The following is a 19,019-nucleotide window of genomic DNA, read 5'->3' as shown; positions in this document are numbered from 1 at the left end:
CCATTTGTAATGTGGACTTTAGTTAATTTCCATTATGTGGGAGCATTTGTTTTTCAGATTCTCTATTTTCTTCAATAGTTTACCATCTAATTTTCTTCAGTATCTTACAATCTAATCCTTCAGATCGTTATGTTACCCGCTCGACTGCATCAGTAACATGCTGATCTTTTTTATACTTTGTTTTATTCAGTTCTTGGTTTTTTATATCCAAATCCTGAACCCTTTTTCAGTTTTTCAGATCTTTTTTCTGTTTCCTTTAGTTTTTTCAACAACTCCTCGATCATACGCATTCTGTGTACTAAGTTCTTTTGGATGATTATATTTTGCAAATATTTACAATAGAAAAAAGACATTATCAAACCATTTTTCGTGGAATGTAAAATCTTTTATTTCATGACTGTATGTACATCCATTCGGATTACTAGTGATATATGGTAGAAAAATCCAAACTGATTTGTATTCCAACAGTTACTACAGTTTTCCTTAAAATCTTCAAACTTTAAAACACTATCAAAAGATGCAATGCAAATTTAAATGTGTATCATCTTGTCTAAATACATGTAAAAATGTAGATTATCTCTTGCTAAAATTTTTGGTATTTTGAAAATATCTCAACTAAGTATAAACAATCTGTTCATTAATGACTGTCTCTAGTAAACTATTCTCTAAGAACATCCTAAGCTTAATGTATCCATTAAGGAATATGAAATTTTAAATAATCTTATTTTTGAAAGTGATTTTAAATTGTATATGTCTATAAATGATTGTATTGGAAATGTGCTAGGATTTAGTGGCAAAACTATTTTTGCTAATGAAATGGCTGTTGCAGACAATTTTCCTAAAATTATTACTTTTGAGTTAATCAACATCAATTTTCATCCTGCTAATTGAGTGCCTAAACAGCATATTGATAATTTTCATTGAGAAACCAATCTTATTGCTTCATTCAGTAATATGCTGAATTTGATGGACCACTAATTCTTGTACCACATTATCATGTACATATTCCAGTCCACGATAAAATTCAGGATTTAGAAACAGTTTAAATGATGAAAATGATAACATGATTGATTTCAATGGTGCTTGTGTGACAGTTCTATTAGAAATGGCTTAACATAATTTTATACTTTTTAAATGGGTAAGATTTAAAGCCACCAGTTTTACCCATTACCCATAAATGGAAAACGTAAATATAACCCTAATGCTCCTAACAAGGATAATGAAATTAACATCCACATAGGGGATGGAAGGATTTATGCAAACTGCGCTCAGTTGTACATGAGATTTAAGATTGTTAAAGCTAATCAATCAGATTACCGAACATATGAGGAAAATCCAATAAAATTAATTGATAATTATCTAGCAAAGGAATTTGAATTTATTACCTTAAAGAGAGGAAATATTGTTGTATGTAGAAATGATCACCTTTTTATATCATCACCAATTTTGTTGCATTTGAATTAATCTCTTGCTGATAAAATAAGCATGGAATGTCATATAATTAAGAATTTAAAAATAAAAAAAAGAGCTCAATTATGCTTTTGGAATGCTTGGTAAATTTTTCAAAGATTATAGAGAGATCATGCTTGAGGAGATCTTTCTGTAAATTTTAAATGGTCTTCTAGTGCTGGAGACCCTATACTTAGAAGGTCTGATTACAATGATGCTGGGATTGAAATGAAAGATACTTTTCCAAATTTTTTGGTATCAATGTAAGTTTGTGTACCTGTTGTTAAATATGAGGCAAATTATGTACTAGGAAATGAGAAAGTACACTCAAAATTCAAATATTCCAACATCTTTTCATGAACTAAAACAGCAGAAGTTGCTGCATCGAATTGTAGAAAGAATTTTGAGTTAAGTATTACGAATTTCTAGAACTCAGCAGAATTTGATAAGCTCTTCCTAGAAAAAAGAATCAGTTTTGTGATTTGTTATCATTTGATCATGTTAAGTTGTGCACACTTTATCCTAAGAAGGTAAGAAATGAAGTTTATACACAAGAAATGTGGAACATAGATCCACCAAATAATTATTTGAATACTTAATATTCTTTTCTGGATTATAAACGAGTTACACTACTAAAAAGCGATGCTCATAAAAATCAATGTAATTTCATAACGAAAGATCCAATTTATACCATTAATATCACTCATAGAACGAAGTAATTGTCACTCAGAAAACAGCAATCAAACTGTGCTCATCTTTAATGATGAAATTCCTGCAGACACCCTTGCTTATGTTATTATGTGCGGTTAAATAATTTCATATATGATGTGGAACACAGACTATTAACTGGAAAATTTTAATTGGTAAGTATTATGTTCCCTCTCTAATAAATATCAACCTCCACCTACCTTTTTGCACCATCTCTTTATCTGTCTCCTTCCACATTAGCTCTAGCTCTGTCACACAGTAATGTTCATCACACTGGTAGTCAAGAAAGAGTTTTAAATTCAGATTACTAGATGTCACCTACATATTAAAGTTTCATACAGGGTTTTTAAGCAGTTTTTACCTATTTGTAACTGGTGTTAGAGGTTTGGACTTTGGGTTATGGCGTTTACTATCGGTTCCTAGCAGGTAAATTCGTTTTAAAAACCTATGTGAATTTTGAACATATACCATGAAACAAGGTTTCTATCACATATCTTCGAAAAAATACATACATCATGACCTAACGTTTCTTACTGATTTAAGGCTTTATTTTATGCAGTTTGTATCATTTGGTAATAATTTGGTCCACCAACAAATGCTGCATGACTTATGATTGATATTAAATCAGCTTACATTGTCTTACACTCATAACTTTCGCTTAAGTTGAGTGTGATTCAAAGCAAGAAATGTTTCCTATTGCATTTGTTTCAGTGTAGCTCATAATTTCCCCATATAAGATGGGAGTTTTGCTGAAAACAACTAAGTTTTGGGAAATAAATTTTCAACTAAGATTTAATTTCCTTAAAAAAATGTTTTCTTTATAAACAAAGGCCCTACTGAAGAAATACAATAATGTAAGCAATCCTAATATGTTTAAAAAATTAGTGAGCTATAGATAAACGTTTTGTATAACATTACTGGCTGTGAAAATATGACTACTAGACTTGGAAAGAAAATGTCTATTGAGATTGTTTTACCAGATGGAAACTTGAAATTAACAGCTAAGTGGGATTTTGAATTTCTTGGAGAATGGGACATTAAACTAAGATATAAAGAATGAATAAGTGTAAAAATAGTAATAATGAATTTCATGGTCTAGAATTTCTAGTTTAAAAATTTGGTTTCTTCTTAATATTTATAATCCTTATGTGACCAATACCAAGCAATATACACAGGGTATAGAATTAACAAATGTTTAAAAATTCTATAGTGATAAACATCAAAAAGATGGGTATCATAATTTATGTAAAGAACGTTATAACATATACTATACAATTAAAGTTATGTACGAATACGGTAGAACTGTGTTCAAGCATGTACTCAAAGAGCATGAAAAATCAACAGTTCATAACAAAAGAAGAAACATTAGACAAATTTTAGGCAAATATTGAATTATTATTATTTTTGTTAGCCTGATTTTCGGTTTTAGGAAAACTTGATTTTCTTAGGGGTAAGGAGAATACTACAAATAGTAATATTAAGAAAAATCAGTTTTTTAAAAAATGGGTAAAGACATTATAAACCATTAAAAATAGTTCATAGTAATAAAATTCTTTAGGTTTGCGATCATTTTTTCTTAAAAGACAGCAAAAACTGCGAAATTTTGAAGATATTGTCGATGTGTTAGCGAAAAACCAGCTAAACCCTACAGATTTTTACTATCATAGCCAAAATATACAACTATGAAATCTCAAAAATAAATACAAAGCAATGACTAACCCTTTTGCTGCTGTGAGCTTGTATACATGTCTTTCTACGCCAGTCACCAGGTGCTGTGCACATGTATATGCACATGCTTGGATTTTAATACAGTGCTATTGACATCCTGAGTAAACGACTTCTCAGTGATTCTGACGAGTTATTTCCATATCTCAGTGAATAAGAAATTTTCAATTGTTTATCTATAGTAAATGTGCCTCACTGTGTGCTATCATTTGCAAAAAAAAAAAAATTATGTATCGTGAATCCTTTATGAGATATGAATATTATTATACCCATATGATTTGCGATGCGCAAGGACGTGAAGGGGATCTCCATCGGATATAAAATCCAGTAAGTCGAGAACGAAATGAGATATCATTTCACTCTCGATTTTAAATGAAGTTTAGGTATCTTATCTACATCTCACTCCATGTAATATCTGAGCTAAACGAACCATACGGAAAGTTCACATGATGCGTTTTTACCTCTGCGAGTCAATAAAATTTAGTGTAATGTTTTACTTAACTAGATACAGTGCAGTAACCATGACGAATAACGAAAAGAAATTCAATTGTTTATGGAGTGAAGATGTCAAATCAAATTTTGTCATCTAATAGTTTTCGAAAAATAGGATGGTAAGTATTTCATTTCGGCTGAAAATCCGTCTCACAACACAGGTGCCAAAATTTTGTAAGCAATACAATCATAACAAAGTCACCTCATCTCGGAATGCAGAGAGCACGTTCGTAGCACCTCTCTCGGACCAATAAAAGGCTTCTACTCACCAGTTTGCAACGTCAGATATGAATACAACTGAAACTTCTAGAGAAAGTTTCTGGCGGATTTGTGGGAGAATAAGAGCAACACTTTTAAAAACCTGCTGCACAGAGCCTCAGCTCTAATGTTGCAAGGCAGTGCCAGTCGCAGCCCTTTGGTATGGCACCGAACAAAGTGGTGCAGTGGTAAGCAACTGGACTCATATTCCGACCACGCTGATTTCCTTAGACTTAAGGCAGATGTCGTGTGAAAGACGACAGTCGGTTCCTTCCCATACTTCCTCTAACCAACCTCAATGTTCCTTGTTCTTTGATCTCGTCGTCGACATAACGTTAAAACCTAATATTCAAAAAATGGTTAAAATGGCTCTGAGCACTAGGGACTTAACTTCTGAGGTCATCAGTCCCCTAGCACTTAGAACTACTTAAACCTAACTAAACTAAGGACATCACACACACCCATGCCCGAGGCAGGACTCGAACCTGCGACCGTAGTGGTCGCGCGGTTCCAGATTGTAGCGCCTAGAACCGCTCGGCCACCCCGGCCGGCACCTAATGTTCATTTCGTATTTATTATTACAGCAAAGAATAGAATTCAACCGACAGAATTGAATTTTCCGTGAAAAGTCCGAGACTGTAGGAGACCGATCGCATCTGGAACGACGACATAGATATTAAGATGTTCTCAATACAAGAAAAAATAGAAATACAAACAGACCATGCCTTTCAAATAGGCAAGCTAGCAATTACGTACCGACGGTCAACAGATATTTCACGAGAGCGAGGAAGAGAGGGACTGATCTACTCGAAGAGGACAGCAAGTCTAATCCATCGCGTTTATCATGATGAAGGTGATGAGTTAATTTTCTCTCCGTGTTGCTACTGCAATGTGCTTGAAACCACTAATCCTCTCTTTTTTCCTAAAGTCAAACTTCCGAACATGATTGGCAGTGGATACCATGAATTTATAAATCTGCAGAGCGACCTTACAAGTAACATGAATAGTCTTTTATTTTTTGCAACTTGGGTGCACTTCAGTTTTTGGCAAAATTTCTTTCAGACTATTTCCCTACCGTTCCACTATCAAAAAGGCACTTGGAAAAAATAAGTACTTCAACTGCGTGCGAGGTCTGATTTCTCTTATTTTATTACGGTGTTTATTTATCCTTAAATTGATGGCAATGAACAACAAATTTTTGTATTCGAAAGAGAAAATAATGATTGAAATTTCGTGAAAAGATCTCGCGGCATCGGAAAACGCTTTTGTTTTAATGACTGCCACCACAATTCGCTTCACATTTCTGTGATCTCTCTTATCTGTTCAGTGATAATACAAAACGAGCTGACCTTCCTTGAACTTTCTGATGTCCTACGTTAATCCTATGTCGTAGGTATCTCGTACCGTCAAGCTATAAATCAGGAAATGTAGACAGTCTCTTTGCCACATCTGTTGCAGCTAGAAGTCTTTGCTTCGCTTTTCTCATAAAATGTTCTATCTGAATGTCCCTATTTGTTTTTAATTATGATCCCCAAGTATTTAGTAGAATCTACAACCTTTAAATTCGTAGTTCTTATCGTGTAAGAGAAATTTAACGGAATTTCTTTAGTAGTCGAGTGGAAGACCTCATTGTTTTTATTATTTAGGATCAGTTGCCACTTTTCGCAGCATGAAAACAACTTTTGTGTCATTCTGCATTTCGTCTGGATCTTCTCATGATTTTACTGAACGGCTGGACGACGAAAGATCGTCTTCGGTTTATTGGGAGAATTTTAGAAAAAGTGTAACTCTTCTACAAGACAGACCGCGTATAGAAAATTAGTACGACCCATTCTTGAGAATCGCACAAGCGTTTGGAATCCCCTCCAGGTTGTATTAAGGGATGAAAACAAAGCAATTTAGACGCGTGCTGTGAGATTTATCACAGGTACAATCATCCAGCATGCAAGTACTGAGGAAATGCTTCGTGAACTCAAATGGGAATCCCTGTAGGGAAACGACGTTCTTCTAGCGAAACATCATTGAGAAATGGTACATTTCGCGTAAAGCATTCGATGAAGACAACCGTCTGGTTGAAACCGATAGCTGCAATTTCAAATGATGTGGCGGTTGCTGTCGAAAAAAGTTACAGATCATCAGTCACATTATATCCTGTGACAGTATGTCGTTTTTTGTCTAAAAAGGAATAGTTATAGTAAATTTGTTAATGCAGTGATACATTGCAGCATGTACTGTGTGGTTGTAATTAAACTTTCTCTATTTATCACTCTATATAACACGGGAACTAATTACTGTACGAGTACCAAACGTGGTTGCATTCATGTCCAGACTATGGGGTGCATGATTTCCATGCATCACAGTGCCATCCTCCAGTTCCAACTATGGCCACCAGATGCCGTTATCAGTCATCGTGATTCGTAGTCTCACACACCCGACCAGTCACAGTTCACTTGTTGAGGTGTCAACATGAGCTTGGACAAAAGGAGCAGGACATTATTGGTGAAGCTCTGTTATCAGAACCACAGTAATGCTGCAATTGTACTTCGAGAATATCGCCGGCTGAAAGGATTTCTGAAGGGTCTTCTTTCTCCACTTCCTGTGCGGAGCATGATGAAGAAGTTCGAACGAACTGGTGAACTGGGCGTCGCTCGAGTAAGAGGCCGACGACCGGTCGCACCACAGGTGGTTGATGAAATCACTGTTCCTATGGCAGACAGTGCGCGTGCAGTGTCACGACAGTTGAACATCCTGTGATCCACTGTACGAAAGGTGCTTCAGACCATTCTCAAATGGCATCTGTACAAGATCAATATTATACAGCAGCTTGCACCAGAGGACGCACAGCAACGTGTTGACTTCGTTCTCAACTTTGTCGCATGGATTAAAGTTGACGAGGGCTGACCCTGGACAGAAGCAGCTCAATTTTCTCTGACGGGTGGGGTGAACACACAGAAATGACGAGTTTGGGGATCTTCACCTCCAGTCACAGCATGAAGTTCCTCTGTAAGGTGAACGTGTCACCGTATAGTGTGGCTTCACGGGTACGTTCATCATTGGCCCATTCTTTTATAACAGGTTGGCGCTCAAGGACCAAAGACGCTCAGTGTGACTGCCAGCGTTACTGCTATATGCTTTTCTAGCTTTTCATACCCACCCGACAGGAGAGAGACACATTGAACTCAACCGTTTTCATGCAAGATGGGGTCCCACCGCATGTTGCTCGTAAAGTTCACTTGCTTCTTCGAAATACGTTTGAAAACGATCGAATTACAAGCCGACCGCTTCCAAATGCCTCGCCAGCACCATCATTTGATCTTACTCACTGTTATTTCTGGTTGTGGGGTTACCTGAAGGAAGGGGTTTACCAGGGAAACGTTCACACATGTGCTGATGTGAAGCGCAGCATATCAAGAGAGGTAGCCAGCATACCCACAGACATGCTTCGTTTTACTGTGCAGAATGCAATCCTGCGTTTTCAGACTGTTCTGGACAATGATGGGCCCCGTATTGAGCCCCTTTTGTAGCAGAAATTGTACCGGTATGTAATGGCATTATGTACCGTAGCAGCTCATTAAAAGTGTTTCAATTGAATTGGTTCTGGATACCTTATCTTCCCCATGTCCCTGACATTAATGCTACTAAATTTGGTAATTAGTTTCCTTGTTATAATGTGTTAAATAAGGAAAGTTTAATTATAACCACCCGGTAAATAGCATGATTTATTTATAAAGAGTGACGTGTTTATTGACCTGTGGCGCAGACTAGCTCGAGGGGAATCAGAATGTAAATCTAGGATGTCTGTCTAATGCTCACGTGAGGCGCTCCGGTCTTTACTTTTCTGCCACGTTCATAACAACGCTCTTCGTGGTCCCTCGCATGTTGCACGGCTCTCAGTGGATGGGTCGCTGCCGTACAAAGACACCGGAAACGCTCGTTGTAGCACATTTGAATGCATGAGCCGTCCTGTGGAGCGCGTTATAAGGCTAGGAAGTCTTCCCAAAACCTCTACCTGCGCCAGAAGCGAGTAGATTTATAACTGAGAAACCTCCACCGTTTATGCAAGGTGCGCCCCCTACCGAAATGGAAAATTCACTTGCTGAATGTAAATCTTAGAAAATGGTGTAAGATGTCTATGTTCTTTTAGTATTCCCGATACAAGTAACTTCTACGTTACTTTTAAGTCTCCATGTAACATTTATGGCCCCAAAATAAGCTCCAAAAGGTAATGATACATCACTGCCATGAGAATAAATTTGAGGCTCTGGAATGAATTCTGCATCCTCTTTCTTAGCAGGAACAATAAAAAAGAAGCTAAAAATTGTAGTAATATTCGTAGGAAACCCAGGAAGAGTGTCTCGTGGATCAATGGTTATCGGAGTTGCGTCATGCCATCACTTACTATCATACGTTACTGCACTTCCACCATACGATGTAAGGCGTTAAGATCAAGAATGAAGAGCGACGGAAATCACTAATCACATTAAAGGACAAGTAACGTGATCAATTTCAAAGGTTACGGAAACGGTATGGCAAACTAGTTCTTGTTTCATCTTCCCGGATTCCAAAATTTTTAATGATTCACAGGCTACATTAAAAGGTTTTCACATTCCCATTTTTTTTATTTTCTCTTTTCTAATAAAAATTATATTGGGTGGTCACCAAAAACAGTAGGTGATCTAGCCAATTCCATCAATGGGGCCTCATATTGTTAAGTTTCTTTTTGTCATATTAATTGAGGTTCTCATTGTTGACAGAACAACATGGTAAACTTCGAATAGGATCTTCTGAACGTTGGCCAGTTATTCACTATTCGCTTATCAGTTTCTTTAGCTATCATCAAGGGAGAACTAACTGGCACAACTTTACATTCATGTTCTACGTGATGAGGAATTTACATTCTTTAGAATTGTGCAGTTAATGTTGAATACGTGGTCCATAAAACTTACTGCACTGTAAAGCTGATTTCGAAGTTGAAGTTGCCTGTTTTCCTTCATATATATATATATATATATATATATATATATATATAAACTAAACTTATCAGAGGGGAAAAGAAAGATGTGTTGGTTCCCTTATATCTGAGGTAAAATTCTGTATCATATGCGTAATAATTTAGGTGACATTGTCATTTACATTTTACGTCAATTCTACAATTTTAAATGTAACTTCTGTATCTTCTAGCGTTTATGTCTGTTCCATACTACTCTCTTTATAGATGCGAAAATGGGTTCTTGCCTTCAGACGTTCTAATTTGTTGTAAACCTTTTACTGGGTAAATGATAAGTGCTGCACAATAATGAGAGGGTTGCATTAATTTGTACACTTCGTTCAGCACAGACAACTGAGCGCCACCTTTCCACATTCGTCTTAGCGGAACAAAATATCGTAAACCGTGTCGGTATAACTCTACGTTCTAATATATACAAGATGTTTTTCTCTGCATTTCTAATGTAACGTGTGAAAGAGATATTTATTTAAAAAGGTAAACCTGGGAAACATTATCTTTTTACGGAATTATTATCATATTTTATGTAGTTATTTACTGAGGGTTACAGCAAGGAATTATATTACATTAACTTCTCTGTCATATGGCGGAATTATTTAAGCCAGTCGTGAACAAATCAGTCTAAATCAAACTTCTGTTAATTGTAAGTAGCGAGCTAGGAGTTCAAGGTTTCAGGGGTAGATGCAACACGCTGTGTTCAAATGGATATTCTAGTGGTGGCATATTCTTGCATGTGAAGTGTTCGAATGAAAGCCCACTTTCCTGAATGCGCAGCTCAATGCAACTTCTAAACTACTTGAGGACGAGATGAGAAGTGTTTGGTTTCAAGGAGCGATAAGGTTCGTAGAAGCGCTTTTTGAAGTCATGGTCGGTTAGAAACTAGAACGTATCCTTACTCTAAGGTGTAAAGCACTAGTAGGAACGCACAAAAAACGAGGTTCGACCTTACACAGATACTGACGTGGTATCCCAAATGACGTAAGTGAAACAACATATATATAATGAGTCGAAACATTGTCATCACCTAACTAACAATCCGTGGTGCGATGCAATTTCGAACAGCCTTTCGGCTGGATGTCAGCGTAACGAGACACAACTAGCGACGTTGTGTAACAAAAAGCAGGTTTATCCTATCAGGTGACACGTTTCCATTGTCGATGAACTCGTGTCCACTGCAGTCGCAATTGACGTTGTAGCCTGGTCACATAGCGGTCGTCTACTGTGGAGACCCATGTTGAATAATGAGCACTGAATTGTGTGTTCTGAAACACTTACTTGCGCCAGCATCAGCACATTGCAATCAGTAGTCATATCTATCACACATCGCCATCTGCGAGATGCTTATTCTGAGACTGCACGTAATAACAGTCCGCTCTTGTCAACGTCGCTTTTACCTTTTGGCTCGCATTGCCGTTAAAGTAGTTCTTCATTTGTCTCTACTCCGCTTATATAATCTGCTCACAGCGTCATATGCCCTCAGAGTCATCAGTGTTTTGGTTCATGAGTGCATAAAAATGAGATGTTTCTTCCTCCATGAATACCCGTGTTCAAATATTTACTTAGTGACTCGATTTGACCTATCACATTTGTTACTAGTTACTGCTATTTTACTCCTAATAAATATACTGAAAATATGTAGATGGTTGCTTAAGATATCTAATGAGAAATAAAATAATTATTATGGCACGATTTCTCTCACACGGGAACTTCTCACGGCACCCTCCTCATATTTTTTATTAAAAATGAAACTCCTCCAGCTGTACTTAAGGTTTTATATTTATTTGGCTATTAGTTTCGACCTTGCGTCAACGGCATCTACAGGCCCTATATAACACACCATACTTAAAGTAAACAATGTAACACATCAGTAGTCTGTGAGCTATTGTACAAAATAAATATATTATAAACATTTTATATAAAGGATGAATTCGTTAAAAGTAGTTACATTTCGCTCATTTTCACCAAGATGTAATTTACCTTGACATTAGTAATTTATATGGCACAAACAAGTACAAATGATTTTAAATATACACGGTTATTTCCGTTATAGATCAACACCAGACATTTGAATAAAAATGGGGGTGTATATAAGTTTGAAACAGTACTAAAATTGTGGTAAAAGCGTACCCTTCTTTGTGTGCACAGTTTAACTAATAGGAAGGAAAATATGCATTGCCAATCAGATATAAGTAAGGTACGATTCCATTGTTTATAAACAGTGAAAGGTGGGAAAGATTGAAAGGAATTACGTTTGCATAACACTGTATCGTCATCACTATAAAGTAACAAAGTGAAATAGGTTACTGAAACAACGTCATTCATAATGATACGAAACACAAGCGAGGAGGAACTGGAAGAATGGTACGGAACCCAGTTAATATATTAAAAGGTAGTCGATAGTGTAAAATAAATATATATGAGTTATTTCATTAACCTACTCATTCCAAAAAGATAAATGTAAGCTAACATGCCACCAAAATATACCATTGCAAATGTCGGTGCCTCATTTAAGGCCGTAACCCAGGTCTAAATTAATCTAATTCTAATATGGTCGCAAGAGTAAAAGAACGATCACTTACATAACAGTGCTCCAAATAGAAGTAAACAGGGTGTTGTCAGTCAAAACAGTTCGTCACGTATGTAAATTTCTTGAAGTTCCTCTCATAACTAATTACTAAAGAAGAGTACACAGTAAGGTGTACAAAGTACAGCTCTCGTATTGTTATATGTAATCTAGTCAAGGGTTGACATAAGTTAACAACAATCATTGAAACGCCTAATCGCCCACTTACTTGGACGACTAAAGTCCAACTTTTATATTATCACTACACCATAATTACTCACTCATTTCTCGTATCCTTATAGACATGTTCTTGTATAAAATTACTAGTTTAAATATATTGACTATCCACTCATTAACGAGAACGATCATGAGAGTGAAGGGAAAAATTATACTGAATAAAAGGCCCATCAAATGATTAGGATAAAATAGTATTATAGTACTGACTCGTTTAAAGGAAAGATGATAATGTGTCAAAGTATAAATTATGTCTGAGGAAGGCCCACTGGTTTAAACTTCACACTTGTTACTGCCCGCCACCCATGTGGAGCAATTATTGGTCTCACAGCGGACTTGTAGTACTCAGCCACACACAACTGTAGGATGAGCTATTTGTAAAATGTTGCCTACATAGACGTCGACTAAGTAGTAATAACGAAATACGGCCGTTTCTCTATTCGTATGCCATATGTTACTGTCACGTCACTTAGCTTCCTTGTAGGCTAGACTTAGCTTCCTTGTAGGTTAGAAGTTCACGTGTTTGACGTTTGATACGAACATGGTTATGTACACGACGTACTTGGTTCAAATGGTTCAAATGGCTCTGAGCACTACGGGACTTAGCTTCTGAGGTCATCAGTCCCCTAGAACTTAGAACTACTTAAACCTAACTAACCTAAGGACATCACACCCACCCAAGCCCGAGGCAGGATTCGAACCTGTGACCGTAGCGGTCACGCGGTTCCAGACTGTAGCGCCTAGAACCGCTCGTCCACTCCGGCCGGCATGACGTAGTTATAAGAACTCGCTCCCCCTATGCATGTCGTTTCTGAACTTTACCGGATTACTTTAACAGACTAACCGTGTACCTAATATATTATACACTCCTGGAAATGGAAAAAAGAACACATTGACACCGGTGTGTCAGACCCACCATACTTGCTCCGGACACTGCGAGAGGGCTGTACAAGCAATGGTCACACGCACGGCACAGCGGACACACCAGGAACCGCGGTGTTGGCCGTCGAATGGCGCTAGCTGCGCAGCATTTGTGCACCGCCGCCGTCAGTGTCAGCCAGTTTGCCGTGGCATACGGAGCTCCATCGCAGTCTTTAACACTGGTAGCATGCCGCGACAGCGTGGACGTGAACCGTAATTGCAGTTGACGGACTTTGAGCGAGGGCGTATAGTGGGCATGAGGGAGGCCGGGTGGACGTACCGCCGAATTGCTCAACACGTGGGGCGTGAGGTCTCCACAGTACATCGATGTTGTCGCCAGTGGTCGGCGGAAGGTGCACGTGCCCGTCGACCTGGGACCGGACCGCAGCGACGCACGGATGCACGCCAAGACCGTAGGATCCTACGCAGTGCCGTAGGGGACCGCACCGCCACTTCCCAGCAAATTAGGGACACTGTTGCTCCTGGGGTATCGGCGAGGACCATTCGCAACCGTCTCCATGAAGCTGGGCTACGGTCCCGCACACCGTTAGGCCGTCTTCCGCTCACGCCCCAACATCGTGCAGCCCGCCTCCAGTGGTGTCGCAACAGGCGTGAATGGAGGGACGAATGGAGACGCGTCGTCTTCAGCGATGAGAGTCGCTTCTGCCTTGGTGCCAATGATGGTCGTATGCGTGTTTGGCGCCGTGCAGGTGAGCGCCACAATCAGGACTGCATACGACCGAGGCACACAGGGCCAACACCCGGCATCATGGTGTGGGGAGCGATCTCCTACACTGGCCGTACACCACTGGTGATCGTCGAGGGGACATTGAATAGTGCACGGTACATCCAAACCATCATCGAACCCATCGTTCTACCATTCCTAGACCGGCAAGGGAACTTGCTGTTCCAACAGGACAATGCACGTCCGCATGTATCCCGTGCCACCCAACGTGCTTTAGAAGGTGTAAGTCAACTACCCTGGCCAGCAAGATCTCCGAATCTGTCCCCATTGAGCATGTTTGGGACTGGATGAAGCGGCGTCTCACGCGGTCTGCACGTCCAGCACGAACACTGGTCCAACTGAGGCGCCAGGTGGAAATGGCATGGCAAGCCGTTCCACTGGACTACATCCAGCATCTCTACGATCGTCTCCATGGGAGAATAGCAGCCTGCATTGCTGCGAAAGGTGGATATACACTGTACTAGTGCCGACATTGTGCATGCTCTGTTGCCTGTGTCTATGTGCCTGTGGTTCTGTCAGTGTGATCATGTGATGTATCTGACCCCAGGAATGTGTCAATAAAGTTTCCCCTTCCTGGGACAATGAATTCACGGTGTTCTTATTTCAATTTCCATTAGTGTAGAATAAGGTATCATGGTAGATTTTGATGCAATGACGAACAGGGAACTACATGCCAACTCGTATAGTTGACATATTTATTAAATTATTTATTTCCCCTATCACTATGCATTTAGAAGATTATGCAAGTAGTGCTAGAGGTACTTAAAGTTAGCCGGCCGCGGTGGTCTCGCGGTTCTAGGCGCGCAGTCTGGAACCGTGCGACTGCTACGGTCGCAGGTTCGAATCCTGCCTCGGGCATGGATGTGTGTGATGTCCTTAGGTTAGTTAGGTTTAAGTAGTTCTAAGTTCTAGGGGACTGATGACCACAGCAGTTGAGTCCCATAGTTCTCAGAGCCATTTTGAACTTAAAGTTAGGCAAAGTGGGACATTGACCTTCAGTATAGGCCATGTATTTATGCCTCCTGTTCCACTGTACACTTTAACTTGAAGTTCAGTTACACCTTGGTTATCGGTACCGCCATGATATTTTTTCATAATGAACGTCTTTGAACTGAAACGTTTGATGTCTGTGCAAAGATCTGTATTTTACGTTATAATTCCATATTAGTAGTGGCTACAGGATTGACAAAGGTGTTTTCAATAGGGTATTGGTAGTGACAGTAACGACATTCTTACCTGAGAAAATTATATTTCAACTATGATTAAACAATGCAAGAGATTGTAGTTGTAGTTTGGTGATGAAATAACGATCCGATGTGTTCTGTTCCACGATTATTGCACATTAATAACGATGGTGTAAGTAGACTCTAAATTCTTTGATCAGCAGGCGTCTTTGCAATTTGAACCACTACTTCTGATAACCTTTGACATAGAGTATTGAACATTAATGTCCATAGTATGAACAGTAACTAACCCCTCTCCTTGGACTTGTTTCTTCGTTAATGTAGATAAATAGTAAGATAGATCTTTACAAACCTAGTGTTGTAATATGACTGACATTATTCCTTCGATCACATGATGCATCATCGCGAGATATGTCCTTCTGTTAATGGTTAACTGGTGTCTGGTAATCATTATACCAATCATTACGAAGGATTTGCACGGTTATCTGTCTTATATATGGGAATTTGGCTCCAGATTGTGTCGAATCTCGTATATTTGGATTGATTCTCCTGGTGTGAAGATTTTTTCCGTTTAGTATTGAGTAGAAGACAAGTAGTTCATGTTTGTGTACTCGCTTATTTGTACTACGGAGGTCACCATGTTGTCACTTTGGTGAAAGAACAAGAATTCCTCAGACACAATCTATACTTTGACACATTATCATCTTTCGTTTATACGAGTCAGTGCTATAATCCAGTTTTATCCTAATCATTTGATGGGCCTTTTGTTTAGTATAGTTTTTGTGGTGTCACCGCCAGACACCACACTTGCTAGGTGGTAGCTTTTAAATCGGCCGCGGTCCGGTAGTATACGTCGGACCCGCGTGTCGCCACTGTCAGTGATCGCAGACCGAGCGCCACCACACGGCAGGTCTAGAGAGACGTACTAGCACTCGCCCCAGTTGTACAGCCGACTTTGCAAAGAACGGTTCACTGACAAATACGCTCTCATTTGCCGAGACGATAGTTAGCATAGCCTTCAGCTACATTTGCTACGACCTAGCAAGGCGCCGTATTCAATTGATATTGAGATTCTATTAATGTATCATCAAGAGCGATGTTCTACAAATGTGGATTAAAGTTAAGTATTCCAGAAGCTATGTACTTTTCTTTATAGCATTCATTACGTATCCTGTTTCAGGCGTCACGCCAGCCTGCGTGAGTTTAAGCGCGTGCCTTTCGGCTTCCTCTCATTGTGTCTAGGCTGTCTTGTCTAGACACAACATTTTTGGCGACGACGATTTAACGGTCGTATTGCTCTAATTTACTTGTGTCATGGCTTCGCCACAATCTCCAGATGTACTGTACGAATTTTATCGCTTGCAGAATCAGCAGACGCAGGCGTTATTGGATGCCCTTGGACAGCTCGTCCAGGGTCAACGTGCAATGCAAAACGATGCGGCAGCCGCCGCTCCACCGCTACCGCAGCCACAAGACGCAGTTGCACCACCTTTTCGTCCGTTTGATGCGGCGATGGAAAGCTGGACGGAGTGGTCACGCCAATTTGGATTCCATCTCGCCGCCTAACTACAGAATTCAAGGTAACGAGCGGCAGCCTCACTTATTGGTGTGTGTAGGGGTGCAGACGTACTGTGTGATAGTGAAATTATTTCCCCGCCGTGACGTAGCAACTCTGTCCTACGACGAAATTTTGTCTGCATTACATGCATATTTCAAGGAATCAGTCAATGTCGTTGCAAAAAGGTATACGTTCTTTCGTACCAAACGTACGGCCGGTCAAACTAATCGGGAGTGGGTTGCAACTTTGCAAGGCCTTACTAGGGATTGTGCTTTTGAGTGTTAATGTGGATTCCCTTATTCAGATACTATGGTGCGTGATGCAATTGCACAGAACGTTTCTGATGTTCATATGAGGGAACAGATTTTGAAACTAGTCAATCCCTCCCTTCAACAAGTGATGGACATATTGGATAGGCAAGACACACTTGACTTCACCAGCTGTGTGTCACATTAACCAGCCCGCCGGGCGAGCTGCACGGAACAGTAAACGGCCCTCGCGCCCGTCCGCGCAGCTGCCGCCACAATCTCAACCACGTGTCCTGCGGCAGCAAGCAAATGCAGTAAAGTCATGCCCGTGGTGTGCTACCAGACATTTGCATGAGAACTGCCCGTCACGCCAAGCTATTTGCTTTTTCTGTAATAAAAAAGGACGTGTTCAGAGTGTTTGCCAGAAAAAGGTCAGATCGGACACTCACAACGATTCCAGGCCCTTTGCTTCGCGCCAGAATCGAACCAAGAATACTCAGGCTCGTGAACCTTCGCCCATGGACATTCATGTAGTTAACACCACTCAGCCCAGTGCCACTCTCTCTAACAGTGACTGTGTTCGTCCCACAAATAGTGTTCGTCGACGTCGCAGGAAATCACGTCAAGTAGCAAGTGCTTCTGTACCACTGTCTGTTCAAATTGCACGAGACAGTCGCTCTTGTCGTCAGCAGGACAATAAACGTTTTGTAGATTTGGACATTCATGGCAACGTGATCCCATTCCAGCTCGATACCGGAGCTGCAGTTTCACTAATCAATAAAGACACGTATGCCGGCCACGGTGATCTCGCGGTTCTAGGCGCGCAGTCCGGAACCGTGCGACTGCTACGGTCGCAGGTTCGAATCCTGCCTCGGGCATGGATGTGTGTGATGTCCTTAGGTTAGTTAGGTTTAAGTAGTTCTAAGTTCTAGGGGACTGATGACCTCAGCAGTTAAGTCCCATAGTGCTCCGAGCCATTTGAACCTAGCAGATGCGTACTTGCAAATACCAGTAGACGACGAATCCCAGTGCGTCTTGGTGGTTAACACGCATCTTGGTTTGTACCGATTCAAAAGACTGTCATTCGGGTGTGCATCCGCCCCTGCATTGTTTGAGCAATATCTGCAAACTGTTTGTGCGTCGGTCCCTACTGCAGCAAACTATCTGGACGATATTGTGATCTCCGAAAAGACGGAAGAAGAACATTTAGCCAATCTCAGAAAATTATATCAGGTCTTGCGACAAAATGGTCTTCGCTTGCGGAAGGACAAATGTCTGTTTTTTGCTCGTGACTTGCCCTACCTGGGACATGTACTCAATGCCCAAGGCCTACATCCTAGTCCAGAGCACCTCCGTGCCATACAAGACTTGCCTTCGCCGCAGAATTTCAAGCAGCTACAGAGTGTGCTGGAAAAAATTAATTATTATAAAAAATTTGTGCCGTGCGCTTCTTCCATTTCAGCTCCACTTCATCGCTTACGCCGTAAAGGTGTTCCGTTTGTCTGGACGACGGAATGCGAACGCGCCTTTCGTCAGTTGAAATCAGCGTTGCTTTCAAATACTTGCCTTACGCCATTCGACCCCCAGAAACCCCTTTTGTTGATGGTAGATGCATCGGATTTCGGAATCGGTGCTGTGCTTGCGCACAAAGATGGATCGCATGATCGCCCTATTGCCTTTGCGTCCAAATTGCTCTCGTCAGCGCAAAGAAATTATTCACAGATAGAGAAAGAAACTTTGGCTGTCGTCTTTGGTGTTACAAAGTTTCTTGATTTCTTGTATGGTCGTCACTTTACCATCATCACAGACCACAAACCTTTGACATTGCTTTTTCTGCATGTTCATTGATGCGGAAACCGATGACGTGGTCGAATCGTTTCCGATTGATTTTTGTCGTGTAGCTACAGCCACAGCTGCTGACCCCGTTCT

The sequence above is a fragment of the Schistocerca americana genome, chromosome 4 (genome assembly GCF_021461395.2).
Source record: "Schistocerca americana isolate TAMUIC-IGC-003095 chromosome 4, iqSchAmer2.1, whole genome shotgun sequence".
NCBI classification, from domain to species: Eukaryota; Metazoa; Arthropoda; class Insecta; order Orthoptera; family Acrididae; genus Schistocerca; species Schistocerca americana.
This window is presented reverse-complemented; position numbering follows the sequence as displayed.